Source organism: Phocoena phocoena, chromosome 7, assembly GCF_963924675.1.
Source record: "Phocoena phocoena chromosome 7, mPhoPho1.1, whole genome shotgun sequence".
Taxonomy (NCBI): domain Eukaryota; kingdom Metazoa; phylum Chordata; class Mammalia; order Artiodactyla; family Phocoenidae; genus Phocoena; species Phocoena phocoena.
In genome coordinates this window covers 56611506-56636784 of record NC_089225.1, presented here as the reverse complement: position 1 = coordinate 56636784, position 25279 = coordinate 56611506, and positions in this window count along the sequence as shown.

Genomic DNA, 25279 nt, shown 5'->3' with positions numbered 1-25279 from the left:
TTCACAGATACTATTTTTTAAAAAAAATATCTAGACAGGTCACTTTGAACTTACAGAACACTGTAGGTCAAGAGATGATTCTAAAATCCTGTAGAAAAAATATTTACAAAGGAACAAAAATGAAACAAACATCAGACTTCCCATACACACCATTGGATGCTTAAAACAAGGGAAAAATGTCTTCAGTTTATAGTGAAAATTATATTGAGTAGAATTTTATTTCAATCCAAACTTTTCAATCAAGAGTGAGAGCAGGGACTTCCCTGGTGGCACACAGGTTAAGACTCCAAACTCCCAATGCAGGGGGCCAGGGTTTGATCCCTGGTCAGGGAACTAGAGCCCATGTGCATACCACAACTAAGAGTTTGCATGCCACAACAAAGGATCTGGTGAGCTGCAGCTAAGGAGCCCACCTGTCACAACTAAGACCCGGCACAACCAAATAAATAAATAAATAAATAAATAAAATATTTTAAAAAAGAGTAAGAGCAATGTACAGTTATTCTCAGAAATTCAATAATTCAGAAAGTTTAACACCCACGTCAATTCCAAGTAACTTAAAAATGTACTCATTTCCAGTCAAGATGGAGTAACAGAGACCAGATTGACCCTCCTGCCTGAAACAACTAAAAAAAAAAAAAATCAGATGAATTATATGAAAAAATGGTTTTCAAGACATTGGCCATGAGATAATGAAGGACAGTGATCCCTGAGAGATGGGAAACACAGCAAGCGACCCCAATGATTATCACAGTTTAGTGCCTGGGGACAGTTTCCAGGCTGCAGTGGAGGAGGGGGAGCCCAAGCAGAATGCAATGATCTCTGAGTGGAGCAGGTGGAGCTGGGAGTTGAAGAGATGAAGCTGAGAGAGGCCAAAGCTGCTGGAGTTCGAAGAACAATGAACCAGAGAGGAGAAAGCTTCTCAGAGAGAAAGAACCCCCCAAATGTCCAGAGGTCCTCCCTGAAGTATTCACCTGAGAGCTTACCAGCACATGTGTGTGAGGACACTATACTAGATCATGTAAAGAACCACCCATGAGGACCTCACACAGGGCCACGAATAGTGCCAATGCCCACCAACCATATTGGGAAGCCTTATAATTCACGGGGTATTGGGTAGAGCATGCAGAAGGGTCTTGCTTCTGTAGCAGGGCAAAATTAGCCCTAGATTAAATGCTGTTCTGGTCTTACCTAATGAAGCTTAAAAGCAAGACCTGAAAGGATCAAACTTTTTTCCTGGTAACTTAGTTGCATCCCAGAACAAAGCTCAAGAATATTTATAGGGATATGAGAATATCCATAATCAACAAAGTAAACTTCACAATGTCCAGCATATAATAAAAAAGGTATCGGGCACGTGAAGAAGCAGGAAAATTATAAGGAGAAAAATTAACAATAGAAATTGGAGAAAGCTGATACAGATGATAGAATTAATAGATAATGACATTAAAATAGTTATCATAACTGTATCACATATGTTCCAAAATCTAGAGCAGTAGTTTTCAAGAGGGGACTGATTTGTTTTCCCCCAGCCAACATCTGGCAATTTCTGGAGACAGTTTGATTATCACAACTTGAAGGTAGTGGTGCTACTGGCATGTGGTGCGTAGAAGCCAAGGATGCTGCTAAACATCCTACAATACATAGGACAGCCTCCGCAACAGAGAGTTATTCAAACCAAATATCAGTAGAGCTGAAGTTGCGAGATCCTGATCTAGAGGAAAGATAGAACATGTTAAGTAGAAACACAGCAAATGTGAAAAAGACACAAACTGAGCTTCTAGAGATGAAAACAACAATGACAGAGATGAAAAAATACACTGGATAGGATTAAGTAACAACAGATTAGATTAGACACTGCAGAAAAATCAGGAGTGAATTTGAAGACGGGGCGATATAAACTATACACAAGGAACACAGACAAAAATAAGTCTGGGGGAAGAAAAGGAACAGAGCATCAGTGAGCTGTGGGCCAGCATCGAGCGGCCTAATATGTATGTAACTGGAGCCCCGATGGAAAGGTGACAGGGGGAGGGGTTTACAGAAAAAATGTATTTGAAGAAATAAAAGCCCCAAATTTTCCAAATGCAATAAAAACTAGATCCAAGGAGTTCAACCAGCCCCAAGAACAAGAAACACTACACCAAGGTAACATCGTAATCAAATTCATTAAAACAAGTTACAAAGGGAAAATATTAAAAGCAACCAGAGGGGGTGGAAAAACATGACATGTATGAAGAACAAAGGTAATGACAGAACATTTCTTGTCAGAAACAATGTAAGCAAAAAACAAAACAAGACAAAACAAACAAACCCAGTGGAGCAACATCTTTAAAGTACTAAAAAATGAAAATAGTCATATATATACTATACTAGAATATGTTTTTAAAATGAAGGCAAAATAAAGAACTTTTCAGTCATTAAAAAGCTGAAAGAATTCATATCCACATTACAAAAAATGTTAAAGGAAATCTTCTAGGCAGAAGGAAAACATTATCAGTTGTAAATATGGATCTACCAAAAGGAATAAAGAGCAATTGAAAGGGTAAAAATGTAGGTAAATGTGTAAGATTTTTTTCTTATTATTTCAATCTTTTAAAAAGATAACTGACTGTTTAAACAACAACAAAATAATGTAGTGTGGGGTTTACAACATATGTGGAAGTAAAATGCATGACAACAACAGGACAAAGTGCCAATTTGCTTGGAGGGGAGGCAAAGTGGGGTGGTCCAGGAGCTCTGTCTGTGACTGACTGATTTGTTAAACTTAGTAGAAGTATTAGAAAACCTGTCTGGCCTAGAGGCTGAGTCAAGCTCTCCATTGTTAAGTACAAAGCCAATATTTTCTTTCCTAAAGAAAAGGAAAAGGAAAGAAGGTGTAGACTGATTTGTACAGGCATTTGGTATGGATTTCCTCAGCAATGATGTAGGTCAGTGTTTGAGTGTCCCTTTGAGTGAAGGTCCCCTTCACTCGGTCCCCACGCCACCAGGACAGCAGGCCCTGCGGGTAGGCCTGGCGGAGCGTAGGCTGAGATTGGGGAACAGGCATTCAGGAAGGTTCCTTTTTAGGGTACACGGCAAGGAACAGACCGGCAAGTTGTCCTTCCTCAAGCTAGGAGGACCTGGCTATGTCAATACTCAGATGGCAAAGCCCCACCTGGCTTAGTGGAGCTGCCGCCCCAGGTTGATGCTCGTGGGCAGGGAGCCACCCTCTACAGAGGCCTGGCTGCACTTCCCTAGGTCTTATTTGATCCCCAATATGAGAACCCAAAGAAAATGATACCTATCTTTCTAATCACAGGAAAGCAAAGATATTTCTAAATATAAGACCAAAGCCAGGAATAAGGACTTACTTTGTGCCAACATTATATCAAACAACTGATTTGCCTAATATTTTCACGGATTTCACCAAACATTTTGACATTGTGCAGATACAGAACTTGAAATAGTTTCTTCCTTCAAAAATTGAGGCTGCAGTATTTGGCTTTAAAGATGCCAAGCCTAGAAATTCCAAAAGATGGGTTCTCATGATAAAATACAACTGAGAGAGGAACTAATTATGGTCTGGAGCTTCATTAGCTATAAAAACCCATAGAAAGTTGTCTGGCTCCTACTGCTTTTGTGCTCTGTTCTAATATATGACTTTGCTTCTAATACTGTTTGGAATGTTGCAGAGCAATTGAATTATTTATTAAAACTCATAAACATAAATTCATTTCTTACTCTATACAATTATACTGGAAATTAGTAATATTTTGTCCTAAAATGAAGATTCCCTTAAAGGTCAGTATGCGGTTTTTAATTTTAATTAATTAATTCATTCATTCATTTATGGCTGCGTTGGGTCTTCGTTGCTGTGTGCAGGCTTTCTCTAGTTGCAGGGAGCGGGGGCTACTCTTTGTTGCGGTGCAGGAGCTTCACATTGCAGTGGCTTCTCTTGTCGTGGATCATGGGCTCTAGGTGCGCAGGCTCAGTAGTTGTGGCACACGGGCTTAGTTGCTCCGCGGCATGTGGGATCTTCCCCGACCAGGCTCGAACCTGTGTCCCCTGCATTGGCAGGCGGATTCTTAACCACTGTGCCACCAGGGAAGCCCCAGCATGTGGTTTCTATTTGGAGAGATATTAGGCTGATAACAGTCTTTTTTTTTTTTTTTTCCTGTTGGCCTCCAACAAATTTTATCACTCTTTTCTTTTTCTTATTTGTTATTTATCTTATAATATCAGTGTATACATGTCAATCCCAATCTCCCAATTCATCACACCACCATAATCCCCCACCCACCGCTTTCCCCCCCTGGTGTTCATACGTTTGTTCTCTGCATCTGTGTCTCTATTTCTGCCCTGCAAACCGGTTCGTCTGTACCATTTTTCTAGGTTCTACATACATGCGTTAATATACGATATTTGTTTTTCTCTTTCTGACTTCACTCTGTATGACAGTCTCCAGATCCATCCACGTCTCTACAAATGACCCAATTTCATTACTTTCTATGGCTAATATTCCATTGTATATATGTGCCACATCTTCTTTATCCATTCGTCTGTTGATGGGCATTTAAGTTGCTTCCATGACCTGGCTATAGTAAATAGTGCTGCAGTGAACATTGGGATGCATGTGTCTTTTTGAATTATGGTTTCCTCTGGGTATGTGCCCAGTAGTGGGATTGCTGGATCATATGGTAGTTCTATTTTCAGTCTTTTAAGGAACCTCCATACTATTCTCCATAGTGGCTGTATCAATTTACATTCCCACCAACAGTGCAAGAGGGTTCCCTTTTCTCCACGCCCTCTCCAGCATTTGTTGTTTGTAGACTTTCTGATGATGCCCATTCTAACTGGTATGAGGTGATACCTCATGGTAGTTTTGATTTGCATTTCTCTAATAATTAGTGACGTTGAGCAGCTTTTCATGGGCTTCTTGGTCATCTGTATGTCTTCTTTGGAGAAATGTCTATTTAGGTCTTCTGCCCATTTTTGGATTGGGTTGTTTTTTTAATATTGAGCTGCATGAGCTGTTTATATATTTTGGAGATTAATCCTTTGTCCATTGATTTGTTTGCAAATATTTTCTCCCATTCTGAGGGTTGTCTTTTCATCTTGTTTGTAGTTTCCTTTGCTGTGCAAAAGTTTTAAGTTTCATTAGGACCCATTTGTTTATTTTTGTTTTTATTTCCATTACTCTAGGAGGTGGATCAAAAAAGATCTTGCTGTGATTTATGTCAAAGAGTGTTCTTCTTATGTTTTCCTCTAAGGGTCTTATAGTGTCCGGTCTTGCATTTAGGTCTCTAATCCATTTTGAGTTTATTTTTGTGTATGGTGTTAGGGAGTGTTCTAATTTCATTCTTTTACATGTAGCTGTCCAGTTTTCCTAGTACCACTTATTGAAGAGACTGTCTTTTCTCCATTGTATATCTTTGCCTCCTTTGTCATAGATTAGTTGACCATAGGTGCGTGGGTTTATCTCTGGGCTTTCTATCCTGTTCCATTGATTTATATTTCTGTTTCTGTGCCAGTACCGTATTGTCTTGATTACTGGCTTGGCAGTATAGTCTGAAGTCAGGGAGTCTGATTCCTCCAGCTCCTTTTTTTTCCCCTCAAGACTGCTTTGGCTATTTGGGGTCTTTTGTGTCTCCATACAAATTTTAAGATTTTTTGTTCTAGTTCTGTAAAAAATGCCACTGGTAATTTGATAGGGATTGCATTCAATCTGTAGATTGCTTTGGGTAGTATAGTCATTTTCGCAGTATTCATTCTTCCAGTCCAAGAACATGGTATATCTCTCCATCTGTTAGTGTAATCTTCGATTTCTTTCATCAGTGTCTTATAGTTTTCTGAGTACAGGTCTTTTACCTCTTTAGGTAGGTTTATTCCTAGGTATTTTATTCTTTTTCTTGCAATGGTGAATGGGATAGCTTCCTTAATTTCTCTTTCTGATCTTTTCTTGTTAGTGTATAGGAATGCAAGAGATTTTTGTGCATTAATTTTGTATCCTGCAACTTTACCAAATTCATTGATAAGCTCTAGTAGTTTTCTCGTGGCATCTTTAGGATTCTCCATGTATAGTGCCATGTCATCTGCAAACAGTGACAGTTTTACTTCTCCTTTTCCAATATGTATTCCTTTTATTTCTTTTTCTTCTCTGATTGCTGTGGCTAGGACTTCCATAACTATGTTGAATAATAGTGGTGAGAGTGGACATCTTTGTCTTGGTCCTGATCTTAGAGGAAATGCTTTCAGTTTTTCACCATTGAGAATGATGTTTGCTGTGGGTTTGTCACATATGGCTTTTACTATGTTAAGGTAGGTTCCCTCTATGCCCACTTTCTGGAGAGTTTTTATCATAAATGGGTGTTGGATTTTGTCAAAACCTTTTTCTGCATCTACTGAGATGATCACATGGTTTTTATTCTTCAGTTTGTTAATATGGTGTATCACATTGATTGATTTGCATATATTGAAGAATCCTTGCATCCCTGGGATAAATCCCACTTGATCATGGTGTATGAGCCTTTTAATGTGTTGTTGGATTCTGTTTGCTAGTATTTTGTTGAGGATTTTTGCATTTATATTCATGAGTGATATTGGTCTGCAATTTTCTTTTTTTTTTTTTTTTTTTTGCGGTACGCGGGCCTCTCACTGTTGTGGCCTCTGCCGTTGTGGAGCACAGGCTCCGGATGCGCAGGCTCAGTGGCCAAGGCTCACGGGCCCAGCCGCTCCGCGGCATGTGGGATCCTCCCGGACCGGGGCACGAACCCGTGTCCCCTGCATCGGCAGGCGGACTCTCAACCACTGCGCCACCAGGGAAGCCCTGCAATTTTCTTTTTTTGTAGTATCTTTGTCTGGTTTTGGTATCAGGGTGATGGTGGCTTCATAGAATGAGTTTGGGAGTGTTCCTTCCTCTGCAATTGTTTGGAAGAGTTTGAGCAGGATGGGTGTTAGCTCTTCTCTATATGTTTGATAGAATTCACCTGTGAAGCCTTCTGGTCCTGGACTTTTGTTTGTTGAAAGACTTTTTTTGTGTGGTATGTGGGCCTCTCACTGCTGTGGCCTCTCCCGCCATGGAGCACAGGCTCCAGACACGCAGGCTCAGCGGCCATGGCTCACGGGACCAGCCGCTCCGCGGCATGTGGGATCCTCCCGGATGAGGAGGATCCGCGGCATGAACCCGTGTCCCCCGCATTTGCAGGTGGACTCTCAACCACTGCGCCACCAGGGAAGCCCTACTTCGCCATCTTGAACCAGTCTGATAACAGTCTAAATTTGACTTGAGTACAATGAAAATCTTTTTAATGAAGATGGAGAAGCTGGATATATTATACTCTGCAACCTGTTATCAACCTTCCAAATAAGTGAAAAATTCCTAGGTAGAAAATTAAGATTAGCATCAATTATACTTCTTTGTGAGGCATGTTTCTATCTAAGCTCTTTGGACTCTAGCACTGCAAAATATATATTGCATAGTTGACAACTATTGTTAATGGATAGCTACTGTACTAATTTAAATTTTTTTTTTTTTTTGGCCACGCCACGTGGCTTGTGGGATCTTAGTTCCCCAGCCAGGGACTGAACCCAGGCCCTTGTCAGTCAGTGAGAGCGTTGAGTCCTAACCACTGGACAGCAAGGGAGTTCCCTACATGGTTATTATATGAATGAGTTTTGATAGTTTATACTGCAATAAGAAACATGCACAAATCTCAGTGGCTCAAAGGTTTATTTGTCACTCATGGAATGTGTCAGCTGTGGCTGTGCTCAATATGTGTTCATTTCAGGATCCAGGCTGAAGGAGCAACACCTATTAAGGACACTCATTATTGTGGCAAAGGGAAAATGGTGTAATGGTTGACCTGTGCAATGGCACTTAAGCTTCTGTTTATATGTACCTGTTGATTACACCTCACATTTCATTGGCCAAAGCAAATCACATGGCTAAACCCAATGTTAATAAACTGAGGAAGTATGTGTCTTCTATACAAAGGGACTGAAAGTCACATGGAAATGTGTAGGATATATAACTCTCTTACAGGAGGTGTGGTGAATAGCTGAGAACAATAATGCAATATTCCACCATTATTAAATGGGATGCATCAGATGAAGAAGTAATTCAACAGACTGTTCTGCTCTGATTATTCAAATAAGACCAACCTGATGGTTTATAGCATCCTTTGAAATTTTATCATTGCACTTTCCATTTAAGAATCATGGAACTTCTAGTGAAATACAAACCATTGCCACTCAGTGCTATTGTGTTGTGTTTTGTTGTTGTTGTTGGTGGTGGTGGTGGTGGAAACATGGAGGAGAAAAGTCTCCTTAACAAGATCAATCACTAACTAGTTATGCCAAAGATAGTGACTCTTCTCTAATAACAGCTGTGTTGTAAAGCATTTCTTCCTACATATGGCTCACATGTTCTTTTTTTTTAAATTTATTTTTATTTAATTAATTTATTTTTGGCTGTATTGGGTCTTTGATGCTGTGCAACAAAGCCCTCTCCAATTGTGTAGAGCGGGGGCCACTCCTCGTTGCAGTGCATGGGCCTCTCATTGCGGTGGCCCTCTTGTTGCAGAGCATGGGCTCCAGAGTGTAGGCTCAGTAGTTGTGGCACGCAGGCTCAGTAGTTGTGGCGCACGGGCTTAGTTGCTCTTTGGTGTGTGGGATCTTCCCGGACTAGGACTCGAACCCGTGTCCCCTGCACTGGCAGGCGGACTCCTAACCACTGCGCCACCAGGGAAGCCCAGGCTCACATGTTCTTGTTAAAATGTATGGCAGCCACCACCATTCACACTTCCTATTACTGTCTATAACCCTGTCCTTTAAAATTTGTCCCCTACTCAAAATCTTTCCTCAGGAAGAGCTGTCATTGATTTTTCTCCAGTATTCCACTGAGAGGCCACATTGTTTGAAGCAAAATGTCAGTGAATATCCTTCCAACAATTCTTCTGGCTTGTAATCATCCCCACACCTTCACTCTGGCTCATCATGTAAGAGCTAGTTTGTTCTGATGCCACACACATGTCCTGGGCAGGGAACTGTTTTTGAAGAGCTCTGCTACCATATGGTTTTTGTAAGTCTTCATTTGTGATTCAAGTATTTTGGCGTGATGTTGAATTTTATATTTTTTTGAGAGAGACTGAGCTCTGCCAGAATTTCAAAGACCTTAATTTTTGTCTATAGCTTGATGCTGCCCTGTTTTTCAGTTTCCATTATATGATGGTCTTCCTGATATTATTGCTAAATTTTCTTTATTAATGCACGTGAGAGAATTATCGTCATCCCACCCCACCCTGCTGCCTTTATAGAGAAATTGGTCATTATTTTTGGACGAGTTGAGTCATCAAAGAGATTCTGGATAATGGGCAGATCTGATAGTGTATATAGGTAAAGGTAAGATTATTCATTTTGTTTAGAACTCGCCTCTTATCTTTGCCAAGCACTTGAGTGGGGAGTTCGAGGTTTCCAAAAGAAAAAAAACATCAACTGAGTGGAAGATCCAACAGAGAGGCATAAACTTTGAACTTGAAGAGTCAGAAATTCTTCTGCTTGCCCCTGGTGGGATGCTGCCATAAGATGGAACTCATGCTTTGAGCACTACGATGAATGGAATTGCTGAAAAAGCAAATGTTTCTTTTCTTTTCTTTTTTTTTTGCAATTGTTTATAATTCACCAACAAAAGGCCTTCAGAAATCCTATAAGGGACTGAGAAAAAGGTCAAGGTTAAAGGCCCCATCTTCACCAATGTGAAAGAGATGACTAGTCAATCAATACAGGATTCCTGCAAGGAATTCTGAAACCAGAGAGGGAAGTCTCTCTTCTGTCTCTAGGCAATTAGGAAAAGGCAGAACTCAAGAAGCAAAGTGTCTGATGGTACCGGTTAGGGCACTGGGCCCACATCCTGTGATAAGAACCAGCAGATGGTTCCTGGAAGAGACAAGAATTCTGTCAGTTCTGGTGTTGGTGCCTGCCAGATATTGCTCAGGTTAACACTCTGACTGCTAAGTATCTACCTCACCAAGTATCTAACTCAGACTGGAGCAAGGCATGGAGGTGGGCGCTCTGTCAGCCAAAGCTTATCTGGGGCTGAAAGCTAGTTTCTTAGATAACTAAGAAAGATTTTGTGTTCTGTAAACTATAAAAAGGGAAAGGGAAATCTGTCCGTTTCTCCACGGACGAGGAGTTGATACGCTTGTCAGAAGTCAAGAAACTTATTAGACTACAATTACCTGTGGGCAGGGTCACTGTGATTAAAGACATGGATTTTCTTCTCTTCCTCGCTTTCATGTAATGAGATGACACGGCCTCTGCTCAAAACATTCAGATAGGGACTTCCCTGGTGGCACAGTGGTTAAGAATCTGCTTGCCAATGCAGGGGACATGGTTCGAGCCCTGATCCGGGAAGATCCCACATGCCGCACAGCAACTACACATGTGCTGCAACTACTGAGCCTGTGCTCTAGAGCCCGTGAGCCACAACTACTGAGCCCATGTGCCACAACTAATGAAGCCTGCGTGCCTAGAGGCCATGCTCTGCAACAAGAGAAGCCACCGCAGTGAGAGAAGCCCCCGCTCACCCTAACTAGAGAAAGCCCGTGCGCAGCAACGAAGACCCAACAGAGCCAAAACCAAATAAAATTTAAAACAAACAAACCAACCAAAAAAACCCATTCAGATATTTTGCTCCTTTTTGGTACTTTCTGCTGGCTCATGCAGCAGAAGGAATCAGATGATCTGGAGCCTGCCTCCTTAGGGAAGGCTGGGTTATCTTTCTCTCTCCTTTTTCATTAGATGTTTTAGTTCCTGGGTTAAGTCTCCTGCAGGGGAAGTGTGGCCTTGCTTGGTCCAGGTAAAACTACCCATATTCTTAAGCAATTTAAGAAATATTTCTTGTAGTGGCCAGAAGACAGACTGTGCATTTCCAGACAGCAGCAGTGTTGGTCATGGATATCCTGAGCAGCGCCACCAGCGGTGTGGGTGAGAAGCGATTTGAAGTGAAAAAATGGAATGAAAAAGTGGAAAATCTGGGCCTGGGATATTGTGGTTGATAACTGTGCCACCTGCAGGAACCACATTATGGTTCTTTGCGTATAATGTCAAGCTAACCAGGCACCTGCTACTTCTGAACAGTGTGCTGTTGCATGGGGAGTCTGTAACGTTCTTTTCACTTCCATCGCATCTCCCGCGGGCTCAGAACATAACAGGTGTGTTTGTTGGACAGCAGAGAGTGGGAATTCCAAAAGTATGTGTGCCAGGAAGGGAGAATTCTTCCATTAAGCTCAACTGTTTGTTATGCATTTAATGACTTGCCCTCCTGTTACATAATTATAAATTATGTAGAACCATGTCTTTTCTGCTTTGTCTTTTCAGTTTTCTATTCCTGAAGCTATTTTGTATTCTGTGTAAAATAAAATCTAGGAGGATTCTTTAAAAAAGGAAAAAAGAAATCTTTCTTGTGCCCTGGAAATTTCTGTGAAGAATGGGATACACCAGGCTGAACCTGTTTCCAACCCTGCTTCATTCTATTGCTTGGAGAGAATTAATTCACTCTTCATGGGCAACATCAAAGAAAAAACAGGCAGGATTTTCAGGGCTACCAAATGTGTTCAGTGGTGTTCAGATTCCAGGTCTACAGCTGCTTGGCTTTCATTCGTTTCAAATGTTTGCACAGGTTCATGACTGGATAAGCAATATACTGGGTAGTGGACTTATGGTAAACATATCAGATAATCCATGCTCTACAGGTGTTTTACATATAGGAGTCTTTTATGGGTGAAACTGGGGAGAAAGCTGTTCTACAGCCCTTATTTCAGCGGGCCTTTTCTTTTTAAGAATAATGAAAGTATATAGTTCCCTGCATATTTCCTATTTCTGCTGTCACAAAGATTGTATCCAGGAAGCATGTGATTCCAGAAAATCCATTTGATGGTGGGTGAATACTACAAATTAATTTGGCTGAATTTCTGGAAGTTGCACACAACTATCCTGTCCCCTTTGAAGTGCTGCACCGGATGGCAATTTGCTGCTGGCCTTCTGCAGACTCTTTTGTGGTAGATGAAAGGACCGGCTTCATGTAAATCAAATCACTAAAGTGTTTAGGCTCTCTGCATATATTGCTCCCTCAAGGAACAAGGCTGTGTTGGCCAGAAGGTGACCCATAAATCATAATGGGAACAAAAAAGTGTGGGAAGGATAGCAGCACGATATGGAACTTGCTTTTAGGCTTTCAGACAGTGGTAAGAAACAATAAGATAGGATATCATGATGGGGAGCTAACTGCTAGGTACATCCATCAGGAATCTATCACCTTCTGCCAAGATCCATGAGACCAGATGTAACCTTAGAATTAAGCTGCTCGCCAGAAATTGTCCTGGTAATTTGATGGCCTTGTCTGTTGGGAGCAGGAAGAGAGCAAAGTAACACTGAATTGAGAGCATTCCTGGGGACTTCAGGGGAAGATCATGAACTGGGCGTATTTGCCACTTTCTGATTCTTACCTGATTTATAACATGATTTAAATCCAAGAATTCTCAGAATATGAGTTATGGATATGATTACTTCAGGTAAACTAAGTAACCAGTTCTGATCAGAACTTAGTGATTTTTTTTTTCTTTTTTTTTTTTGCCGTACGCGGGCCTCTCACTGCTGTGGCCTCTCCCGTTGCGGAGCACAGGCTCCGGACGCACAGGCTCAGCGGCCATGGCTCACGGGCCCAGCCGCTCCGCGGCATGTGGGGTCCTCCTGGACTGGGGCACGAACCCGTGTCCCCTTCTTCGGCAGGCGGACTCTCAACCACTGCGCCACCAGGGAAGCCCGATTTTTTTTTTTAGTTTAACTGAAATATATTTCAACATTCAATGTTATTGTTGCATCATTACACTCCAGATTCAGAAGTAAAAATGTCTTTTCCCAGGGTTTCTTGCTTTGAGTGATAATTGGAACTCAGTATTATATAGATGAGCCAGTGACTATGTCAACACTTATAACTCCACATATATTTACTGCATATATAGTATTTGAAAAGATGAATCAAATAATGGATACGGTTGGGAAAGAGATTAAGTCTAAATATCAAAATATTCTGGTGAAATGTCAAAACTGTAATGTCCAACATCCAGATGTTTACAAATTGAAAATTTATCAGAGTATTATCTTCATGGGACAGTGTGAATGTGGCCTTCAAATACTGATTTACACTCAATGCCCGATTCTGTTACATTCTTCCAGCTTTAAACAATCACTTCTATTTGACACAAATAAAAAATCCATGTTATCCATATTAATACAGTATTTCAGTTCTCAGAATAATCTGCTTGATAAAGACACTTTTCCGGTATTTTTCTCTTCTTTTTAAAAAGAAAATTCATAAAGAATTCAAAAAAGAAAAATCAAAGAAAAAAATCATAAAATTCACCCTTCTAAAGTGTACATACAATTCAGTGGTTTTTGGTATATTCATAAGGTTATGTGACCATCACCATTATATAGTAACAGAATACTTTTATTACTCCAAAAAAGAAATCCTGTGCCCATTAGCAGTAACTTCCCGTTCCCTTGTGTCCTCATGCAATGAGAACCACTGGCAACCACTAATCTACTTTCTGTCTCCGTAGATTTGCCTATTTTGAACATTTCATATAAATGGAACCATATAATATGTAGCCTTTTGTTTCTGGCTTCTTTAACCTGGCATAATGTTTTCAAGATCTGTGCATGTTTTAGCATGAATCACTACCTCATTTCTTTTTAATGGCTGAATAATATTCCATTTAATGGATATACTTCATTTTGTTTATCCATTCATTGCTTCATGGACATTTGAGTTGTTTTCAGTTTTTGGAGATTATGAATAATGCTGCTATAAACATTTGTGTACAAGTTTTTGTATGAAAATGTGTTTTCAATTCTCTTAGGTATATACTTAGGAGTGGAACTGCTAGGTCCTATAATAACTCTGTGTTTATTTGAGAAACTGCCAGACTGCTTTCCAAAGTGTTTGCACTATGTTTTTTTTCAATGTTGGGGGTGGGAGTTTATTAATTAATTTATTTATTTTTGCTGTGTTGGGTCTTCGTTTCTGTGAGAGGGCTTTCTCTAGTTGTGGTGAGCAGGGGCCACTCTTCATCGCGGTGCGTGGGCCTCTCACTATCGCAGCCTCTCTTGTTGTGGAGCACAGGCTCCAGACGCGCAGGCTCAGTAGTTGTGGCTCACAGTCCTAGTTGCTCCGCGGCATGTGGGATCCTCCCAGACCAGGGCTCGAACCTGTGTCCCCTGCATTAGCAGGCAGATTCTCAACCACTGTGCCACCAGGGAAGCCCATTTGCACTATTTTACATTCTCATCATCAATGTATGAGGGCTGCAATTTCTCCACATCTTTGTCAATACTTGTTATTGTCCATCTTTTTCACTGTAGCCATCCTAGTGGGTATGAAGTGATATCTCATTGTGGTCTTGATTTGCTTTTCCCTAGTGACTAATGATGTTGAGTAAGCATTGTTCATGTGCTTATTGGCCATTTATATATACTCTGTGGAGAAATGTCTATTCAAGTCTTTGCTCATTTTTAAAAAATATTAATTAATTAATTAATTTTTGGCTGCATTTGTTATTCGTTGCTGCGTGTGGGCCTTCTCCAGTTGCAGCGAGCAGAGGCCATTCTTCATTGCTGTGCATGAGCTTCTCATTGTGGTGGCTTCTCTTGTTGCAGAGCATGGGCTTTAGGTATGCAAGCTTCAGTAGTTGTGGCTTGCGGGCTCTAGAGCACAGGCTCAGTTGTGGCACACGGGCTCAGTTGCTCTGCGGCATGTAGGATCCTCCCGGACCAGGGCTCAAGCCTGTGTCCCCTGCATTGGCAGGCGGATTCCTAACCACTGTACCACCAGGGAAGTCCCTGCTCATTTTTAATTGGGCTGTCTATTTATTATTAAGTTGTAAGAATTCTTTATATATTCTGGATACTAGAGCCCTATCAGATAAATGATTCGTAAATATTTTCTGATATTTTCTCCTCTTCTGTGGGCTGTCTTTTCACTTTCTTGATAGTGTCCTTTGAAGCACTCCAATTTTTAATTTTGATGAAGCCTAATTTATCTAGTTTCTTCTTTGGTTGCTTTTTCTTTATGTGTCATATTTAAGAAACCAATTCCTAATCCAAGGTAATGAAGATTAACTCCTATGTTTTCTTCTAGGAGTTTTACAGTATTAGCTCTTGCATTTAGCTCTCTGATCCATCTCTTTTTTTTTTTTTAACATCTTTATTGGAGCATTATTGCTTTACGATAGTGTGTTAGTTTCTGCTTTATAACAAAGTGAATCAGTTATACATATACATATGTTCCCATATGTCCTCCCTCTTGCGTCTCCCTCCCTCGCACCCTCCCTATCCCACCCCTCTAGGTGGTCACAAACCACCGAGCTGATCTCCCTGTGCTATGCGGCTGCTTCCCACTAGCTATCTATTTTATGTTTGGTAGTGTATATATGTCCATGCCACTCTCTTACTTCGTCCCAGCTTACCCTTCCCCCTTCCCATGTCCTCAAGTCCATTCTCTACGTCTGGATCTTTATTCCTGTCCTGCCCCTAGGTTCTTCAGAACCTTTTTTTTTTTTTTTTTTGGTTCCATATATATGTGTTAGCATACAGTATTTGTCTTCCTCTTTCTGACTTACTTCACTCTGTATGACAGACTCTAGGTCCATCCACCTCACTACAAATAACTCAATTTCGTTTCTTTTTATGGCTGAGTAATATTCCATTGTATATATGTGCCACATCTTCTTTATCCATTCATCTGTCGATGGACACTTAGGTTGCTTCCACGTCCTGGCTATTGAAAATAGAGCTGCACTGGTGGGAATGTGAATTGGTTCAGCCACTATGGAGAACAGTATGGAGGTTCCTTAAAAAACTACAAATAGAATTACCATATGAGCCATCAATCCCACTACTGGGCATATACCCTGAGAAAACCAAAATTCAAAAAGAGTCATGTACCAAAATGTTCATTGCAGCTCTATTTACAATAGCCCGGAGATGGAAACAACCTAAGCGCCCATCATTGGATGAATGGATAAAGAAGATGTGGCACATATACACAATGGAATATTACTCAGCCTTAAAAAGAAATGAAATTGAGCTATTTGTAATGAGATGGATAGACCTAGAGTCTGTCATACAGAGTGAAGTAAGTCAGAAAGAAAAAGACAAATACCGTATGCTAACACATATATATGGAAGTTAAGGGAAGAAAATGTCATGAAGAACCTAGGGGTAAGACAGGAATAAAGACGCAGACCTACTGGAGAACGGACTTGAGGATATGGGGAGGGGGAAGGGTGAGTTTTGACAGGGCGAGAGAGAGTCATGGACATATACACACTAACAAATGTAGTAAGGTAGATAGCTAGGGGGAAGCAGCCGCATGGCACAGGGATATTAGCTCGGTGCTTTGTGACAGCCTGGAGGGGTGGGATTGGGAGAGTGGGAGGGAGGGAGACGCAAGAGGGAAGACATATGGGAACATATGTATATGTATAGCTGATTCACTTTGTTATAAAGCAGAAACTAACACACCATTGTAAAGCAATTATACCCAAATAAAGATGTTTAAAAAAAAAAAAAGAAAATAGAGCTGCAATGAACATTGCGGTACATGACTCTTTTTGAATTATGGTTTTCTCAGGGTATATGCCCAGTAGTGGGATTGCTGGGTCGTATGGTAGTTCTATTTTGAGTTTTTTCTGATCCATCTTAAATTAATTTTTGAATATCATGTGAGATAGAGGTCCAACTTCATGTGGATTTTGCATGTGGATTTCTATCCCATTTTCTAGGCATTTTTCCTTCTATTTTAAAATATGGAAAGTATTGATAAAGGAACTGATATAATTATAATGAAATATATTAACAATAAACTGAGAACTCAAAATTTCTGATATCTAGGTTTATGTCCAAGTTACAGTGCTTTTCATCTAAAGGAAACCACCAGATTTCTTTTGCTTAACTTTGAAATCATTTGTGCATCATAAAGTTGTAAAACTCTGAAATATCAGCTGTGTATAGGTTTTAGTAGTTTCTTTTTTTAAAATAGATTTATTTTATTTATTTATTTTTGGCTGCATTGGGCCTTCGTTGCTGCACGCAGGTTTTCTCTTGTTGTGGCGAGCTGGGGCTACTCTTTGTTGCAGTGCGCAGGCTTCTCATTGCAGTGGCTTCTCTTGTTGCAGAGCACGGGCTCTAGGCGCACGGGCTTCAGTAGTTGTAGCACGTGGGCTCAGCAGTTGTGGCTCGTGGGCTCTAGAATGCAGGTTCAGTAGTTGTGGCACATGGGCTTAGCTGCTCCGCAGCATGTGGGATCTTCCTGGACCAGGGCTTGAACCTGTGTCCCCTGCATTGGCAGCCAGATTCTTAACCACAGTGCCACCAGGAAAGCCCTTGGTAGTTTCTTATAGGGCATTTTCAAAGATCAAACTGCTTGTTGATTTTGAATTCTTCAGTTGGTAATTGGTATTCTGAAGCAAGGATAGTTTTTAACCAATAGTGAACAGTATATTTTGTTATCTTATTTTAGCATTACTCTCTCTCTATCATTTTACACTAATGATTAGACAGCCAATATTTTTAGCTTTACTCTCTTATTTCTTGGCATTTATTGACTTGGCTTTAGTCAATTGTAGTTGTTAAATTTAAATTCTGTTCTCCTATCACCTATAATGTTCCCTTGCCTATTTGTAATGAGAAGTATGGAGCTATTTTATTCAGAAATGGTCAATGAAATTACTCATCCTGGCAGACAAAAATAACTCAAATGAGTAAAGTTTGGCTTCATCTACCTCATTTTTGAAATTAGTGCAATTTCCAACTTAGCATTCCTGATCAAGGAAATACTGACTGCCTTTGAAAATTTATGGGAAAAAAAAAAAAGCAATGCACCTATATTCCTCAAAGACATTCAGACCTAAGGCCATTCTCCAACATGGCTTCTGTGGAACTGCCATTCTAACAAGCAGATGCTGTAAGCAAGAATGTGAATTATTAATGCAACATAGCATTGTCACCAACAGACCACAAAATCTATTTAAAAAATTCTTTTACTTACATAGTACAGATTCTGCTGTGGCACTGTGTGCTCTAAAAGCTTCAGGTACATTTTAGAAAACACCGATGAAGGCATTACTGCTCTGTCCATTTGTTCATAGTATACATCATTATTCAAGAAATTTAAGAACCATAATGAAGGAAAATCACACAGAAAGAAAAGAAAAGGAACATGGACTCTGTCAGAAACAAGGACTACATTTTTATTCAAGAGGTCCCTAATGATGGAAAATCACAGTGAAAGGCAGAGGCGAAACCAGGATTCCATAAAGGACCTGACACACACCAGTAGTACAAGTAGGAGAACAGTCATAGCAGAGGCATAAAAATAAAGAAAAACAAAATTAACGAGAGACAAGCTGTACTGGGGGCTGATGTACCAAACAGCAACAAATCACAGCAAATTCTGAAGATTAATTTCAGAATCTTCTGAAATAAGCAAGGAGACAGACAGCATCAATATTAATGAAGCTGAAATAGAACTCCAAAAGAGCCACAGCATAAAATGGCACATGAATGTTTTGTTTTTAAATGGATTGTAGATTGGATCACAGGACCATCAGGAAAATGAAGGGACATTCACAAGAACATCATAACAGGGCCAGCTGTGTGATAAGCAATTACAACATCAGTGCTAAAATCTCCAATGTAAAAGAAAAACATCAGTGGTGAAATAAAAGAAAATGTCAACAGTCTGCAGATGAGGTAAAAGAAAGTGAAGAATAGATTTTATTGAGACTCAATAGCCTGCACTGTGTCAATATCGAATGTCTTTGATAAAACAGACAATAGACATTCAAAGAAAGATCAGAATTTGATTCTGTCTTGTAATGTACTCAATTTCCCTTCAAATTGTTAGCTAAGGCAGCCCTGGAATCAGCCCAACGCTTCCACTGCTTAAACCACTTGCTGGTTGTAAATTAAATGCTTTTGGAAGCTGTATAGCTTCTAGAGCTCTGCAGAGGTCTCATGCATCCCTGTAGGTCAAATTTTAAAATAAATAGTTTAAGTGTGTTAATAGCGCTGGTTACTGAAAGGAATGTTACAGTCCACATTTTTATAAAATGAAGGATTTGTTATTAAAAGGCAAGTTGTCAATTATCATATCCCTGTTGGTTTTATGGAGTGCTGTCCTCCAGATGGACAGGTCCAGGGGCTATGTCTCAGAGTAGCTGTGGCAATTCCACTTGGCATTTCCATTGCTATGTGGTACCACAGAGGGAGAAAATAACACCCACTTCAAGCTTTTTCTCTCTTCCTATAGCTCTATAACATTTATGATTGCAGGTTGTTGAGCTATTTTAACCACTAGCTGAGCCAAAGCCTGTTTGCAGGGGAAGAAAGAGTATGGGGGGGTTCATTTCCCATCCACAATTAGAAAAGCAAGTCATGTCTGGCATAAAACTGCCTCTGTAGGGTTGGGTTCTTTGCCAGTCTCCCCCTAAAAAATGGGTGGGAAGTTGTGGGCATTTCTGGGGAAGTTAAACCAAGGCGCCCTTTCACACAGATCTGCTCTCTGTACTACCATAAAGAAATATTAGCACTCTAGTAATTTAAAGACATGTCCACAGATTCTTTGGTATTCTTCCCTTCAAGAGCTGGCGCTTAATTCTCCTCTCCCTGATACTAGGCTGGACTTAGTGACAAATAGAATATGATGAAAATAATGGGGCATAATGTTGGAGACTAGGTCATAAAAGGCATTAAGTTTTCCTCCTTGCTCTCTCTTGAATCATTCACTCAGGGGAAAGCACGGGCCATCTCATGAGGTAATCTCGAGGGCATTCAAACAATCCTATGGAGAGCCCGACTGGTTGAGAAACTGAGCCTTCCAAACGGCAGCCAACAGGAGTAAAAGGACCTCACTGTCAAGAACCATGCGGGTGAGCCATCCTCTTGTCCCAGTCGGCCTTCAGATGGCTGTGGCCAGGGCCGTCTTGAATGCAACCCTGTCTTGGATGCAACCTCGTGAGAGTCCCTGAGCCAGACTCCCTCAGCTAAACCTCTTCTAAATTCCTGACCCACAGAAACTGTGAGGTAATAAATGTTCATTGTTTAAGCTGCTAAATTTGGGGGTGATTTTCTTTTTGGTCACGTCGTGCGGCTTGTGGGATCTCAGCTCCCCGACCAGGGATTGAACCTGGGTCATGGCAGTGAAAGTCTGGAATCCTAACCACTAGGCCACCAGGGAACTCCCTGGGGGTGATTTTCTATGTGGCAATCGATAATTAATACAAGCCCCTGCCATTTACTTATGGTAACTATGTGCCAGGCTCTGTTTGCCAGACAAAACTTCTTGTAAGATAATGAGCTTCTCTAAAGAGGTCTAAGATTGCTAATTTCCATACGGGTATGAATCAGCCTGTTAAAAATGTTATTTTCTGTGGCTCATTTCCTAACATGGACCTATGAATCTGTATTTTAGCTAGCTTCCCAAAATTATGCTAGGGAAATTAAATGATTCCTAGAATCACCCAGAGTAAAATCTTAAGGGCAACAGTTTAGCTTTTAGTATATTTTGACAAGGTAATAGCTATTAAAATAAAAATTGGGCTTGGTTTAATGGTTAAGATGTTTGTCATTCAAAAGATGTGAGCTAAACGTCCATCAAGCAATGCATGGTTAAACAGAATATGGTATACATTCAAAGGCATATTATTCAGCCTTAAAAAAGAATGAAATTCTGATACATGCTACAATATGGATGAATTCTGAAAACATGCTATAAGTGAAATAAGCCAGACATAAAAGGACAAGTATTATATGATACTACTTACATGAAGTACCTAAAATAGTCAAATTCACAGAGACAAAAAGTAGAATAGTGGTTACTAGGAGATGCGAGGAAGGGGAAATGGGGAGTCGGTGCTGAAAAGTTGCAGTTTGGGAAGATGAAAAACTCCTAGTGATCAATAGTGGTGATGGTGGCACAACAATGTGAGTGTACTTAATGCCACTGAATTCTACACTTAAAATGGTGAAAATGGTAAATTTTAGGTTGTATATATTTTACCACAATAAAAATAAATTACCTTTTTAAAGCCTGGGCTAAGAACCAGTTCTACCACTTAAAAGTTATGAGATCTTGAGCTATACATGTATAGAAGCCAAAAGTTCCTCCTATACAAATAGGGATAATAATACCTACCTCATAGCCTACCTGAAAGAGCTTTTGTGAGAATTAAATGAGATAAATTATGTAAAGTATTTAAACAGCTTTTCTGGACAAAGTAAAAGTGAAGAAATGGTATATGTGTGTGTGTGTGTGTGTGTGTGTATATGTATACATATACATATATATATATATTTACCTCTCCATCTCTAAAGTCAACAGTTTATTGAATGAGTGAAGAAAGGAATGAATTGCAGCGCACTTTTCCCCAGTATATTCGAAATGTTAGAACAATGACAATAAAAATGACTATTAATATTTCCATAATGATTTAGAGTTCACAGAGACCTTTCATATACATCACTTCATCTGAATGTCATAATAACAGAATGAGTAGTGCAGATGTGAGACTGCTGTTCTTAACCACCAGGAACCTACAGCAAGGCAGCAATTAGGGTGCTTAGTACAATGGAAGAGGGAAGAAGCAAAGTTAAACTTTAAACTCAGGTTTGGAGCCCAAGATCTTTTCCACAGACACAGTACAAAATGATCAACAGGACGGGAAAATGTGCAGACCGTAAGATGACGTGAAAAGTTGGTAGGTAGTACCATTGTTTGGTACCTTTGCCCCAGATACCCTTCCTTCCCTCACACCTAAACATTAGCTACTATGCCTCTGGCAATTAGGGGTTAAAGTGGGACTTCAGTGCACCTGAGATAAGATACCTTTTTTTTTTTTTTTTTTTTGCGGTACTTGGGCCTCTCACTGTTGTGGCCTCTCCCGTTGCGGAGCACAGGCTCCGGACACGCATGCTCAGCGGCCATGGCTCACGGGCCCAGCCGCTCCACGGCATGTGGGATCCTCCCGGACCAGGGAACGAACCCGTGTCCCCTGCATCGTCAGGCGGACTCTCAACCACTGCGCCACCAGGGAAGCCCAAGATACCTTTTGATGGTGAGTAAGAGCCAGAAACGGTGGGAAAGAGAGGAATCTGACACTGATAACTCCAGAGCAGGAAGGAGCAGTGTCCTACAATTTCATTCCCATCACTGGAAAAAAGCCCTGGGAGGCTGTTCCATTTCTTGGCCAATGAGTTCTCCTATTGCTTAAGTCACTGTCTATACAGGATGGAAGATGGATAAGGAAAAGTTGGAAACAGACAAGGAAATAGAGTTACTGCAAACTGGACCAGATTAGATTTTGACTGTGATTTTTTTCTAGAAGTTAAGAATAGTGACTTAAGCAATCAGTGAGGAAGGTACCAGCCAAGAAATGGGACTATCTTCCTTTATTGCTGCAGAGCATCTGGCAGCAATGAAAATGAGACTATGGAGTCTTCCGTGCATTATACTGTCTGTGGCGACTCTTCCTCCATAATTCCCTGGACTGTCTTTTTGTGTTTGTTTTTTCAGACTAGATTTTTGGAGGTGTTATCTTCTACCTTCAAAATACAATTTCTGCCCTTAAATTCTGCACCTGAAGTGTTTACCACATTTTCATTTCCTTTAAAATGTTAGAACTGAGTCATAATAAAGCTGGATAGTCATACAATAACCCTGAAAAGTGCTTGAAGCAAGCCTTAGTGAGATGACTCCAACCTCCAACTATATGGCAAGCACACAGTTCTCCCAGTGCCTTCATCATGATAGAGGTGATCTTCCTGTAGTCTCTTTTGTTGTCTGCCTGCCTAAGATGCTCTTCCTGGCTCTAATGAGTGAGGATATAGACACATGTCACTGCTCCTTTCTCTCTACTCCTTTGACCTTGGATAGCATGCAGCCAGATTCTGTCTCCATCGTTACTGCAGAAAGTGCCATCTTTAAAGGAAGATGCCTTTTGCAGTCTTGTAAGAACTCCAGCTGGTCTGGCAAAGGTTGTAACCTATTTCACATCTTCAAGGATTACTCTTTTTGGGGGGTGTCTTTAAAAAGCAACACTCTACAACTACCTGTTTCCTTACGTAAAATTCTCCCATATCCTTTACCCCCATGCTTTAAAACACACTTTTAGGTGGCATAAATACTACCGGTAAGATCTGAAAAGCTCAATGTTAAAAATCATTAAATGTCATTAATTGTACATGGCAAGAATCTTTAAAATACACAGAAACTTCTTGAACAAACATCCGTGTGACACAATATACTTTCAGATCACGTCAGGTTGTTGGTCTACTAGGAGATACTGAGAAATTTTCATATGGATGTGAAATTATGATGGTTTCTAGGCTACTGGTGTCTCTGAAAAGAAATATCTGTTCCTAATATTTCGTGTCTAGAGTTTGATCACACGGTAATATAGATGCTACTCTCACTATTTCTACTGAGGCATATAGAACCTTGACGACTGATGAGGGTGACAATGTAATGGAGCCTGTAGGTAGCTCAGGACTCCCTGGAGGAATGGAGCTCAAGGTAGGAGGGGCTGTGTGCTAATACGAAAAGTATCTTAGAGAAGAGATGGGATTCACAAAGTTTGAAGGAGGCAGTAGGTGGCCTAAGTAGTAGGTATTTAGAAGGAGATTCTGGTGTAGTACATAGGAAGTATATTAGTTTGTTTGGGCTGTGATAACAAAGTACCACAGACTGGGTGGCTTAAACAACAGAAATTAATTTCTTCACAGTTCTGGAGACTAGAAGTCCAAGATTAAGATATCTGCAGGGTTGGTTTTTTTCTGAGGGTCTCTCTCCTTGGGTTGTAGGTGGCCATCTTTCTGTGTCTTCGTATGGCCTTCCCTGTTTGTCTGTGTCCTAATCTCTTCTTCTTACATGGACACCAGTCATTTTGGATTAGGGAGCACCCATCTGATCTCAGTTTACCTTAATTACCTCTTTAAAGGCCCTGTCTCTAAAGAGTCAGTTCTGAGATATTAGAGGTTAGGATTTCAACACATGAATTTGGGAGGAGGGACACATTCATCCCATAACAGAGAGCAATCTAGGCAGGGACATGAAGACATGAAAAGTATATGATGATGACTGGGTGTTTGCTGTAGCAGACGTGTAACGTGCTCTTTGAGGAGTGGGGAGAGATGCAGCTGGAGAGGTAGATGGGGCTCACAGGATGAAGGGTCTTGTCTACCAGGCTGTGGAGTTTGGATTTTATCCTGGAGACTATGAGAAGCCATGGAAAATTTTATTTTATTTTATTTTTTAAAAATTTATTTATTTATTATTTATTTTTGGTTGCATTGGGTCTTCGTTGCTATGTGCGGGCTTTCTCTAGTTGCGGCGAGCCAGGGCTACTCTTCGTTGCGGTGCGCGGGCTTCTCATTGCAGTGGTTTCTCTTGTTGTGGAGCATGGGCTCTAGGTGCATGGGCTTCAGTAGTGTGGTACACGGGCTCAGTAGTTGTGGCTCGCGGGCTCTAGAGTGCAGGCCCAGTAGTTGTGGCGCATGGGCTTGGTTACTCCGTGGCTTGTGGCATCTTCCTGGACCAGGGATCGAACCTGTGTCCCCTGCATTGGCAGGTGGGTTCTTAACCACTGCGCCACCTGGGAAGCCTGAAAATTTTAGATTATGGAAATGGCACAACCACATTTGTGTTTTTGGATACTCTGTCTGCACTGGGGATTGGATTGTAAAGGGGGAAAGTGTTTGAAGGCAAGGAAACTAATTAGGAAGTTAAGGGTGAATCCAGAGAGATGAGGAAACTGGAAGGAGGTTTTCAGGGTGCTAGGTAGAGACTTCAGAGGAGGAGATGGTGTGGAAGAACCTGAAGCTCTTATGAGCAAGTGGACAGGATGAGGTCTTGAAGGAAGCCAAGGGCACAAAAGACACGGAGAAGGCGGTCAGTGAAGAAAAGAAGAAAGATGTAAGGATGAGGAAGGATTCAGAGAGCTTAACAGGTGTAGGGGCATTAAAGGAGTCCCTGCCTGATGCCTCTGTTTTTGCTTTTATTTTTGCTTCTGTTAAGAGGATGGTGGATAAAGTCTGGGACTTTAGGAGAATAGTAAAGACTTGGAGTGACCACCGTGAATAGAAAGGGAATAAAGTAATTTCTGAGCTATACTCAGTGGAGTGCATGGCTTTCACAGGAGTGTGGAGGGGCAGGAGGGTAGTAGTCCTGGAACAGAGAAACTGA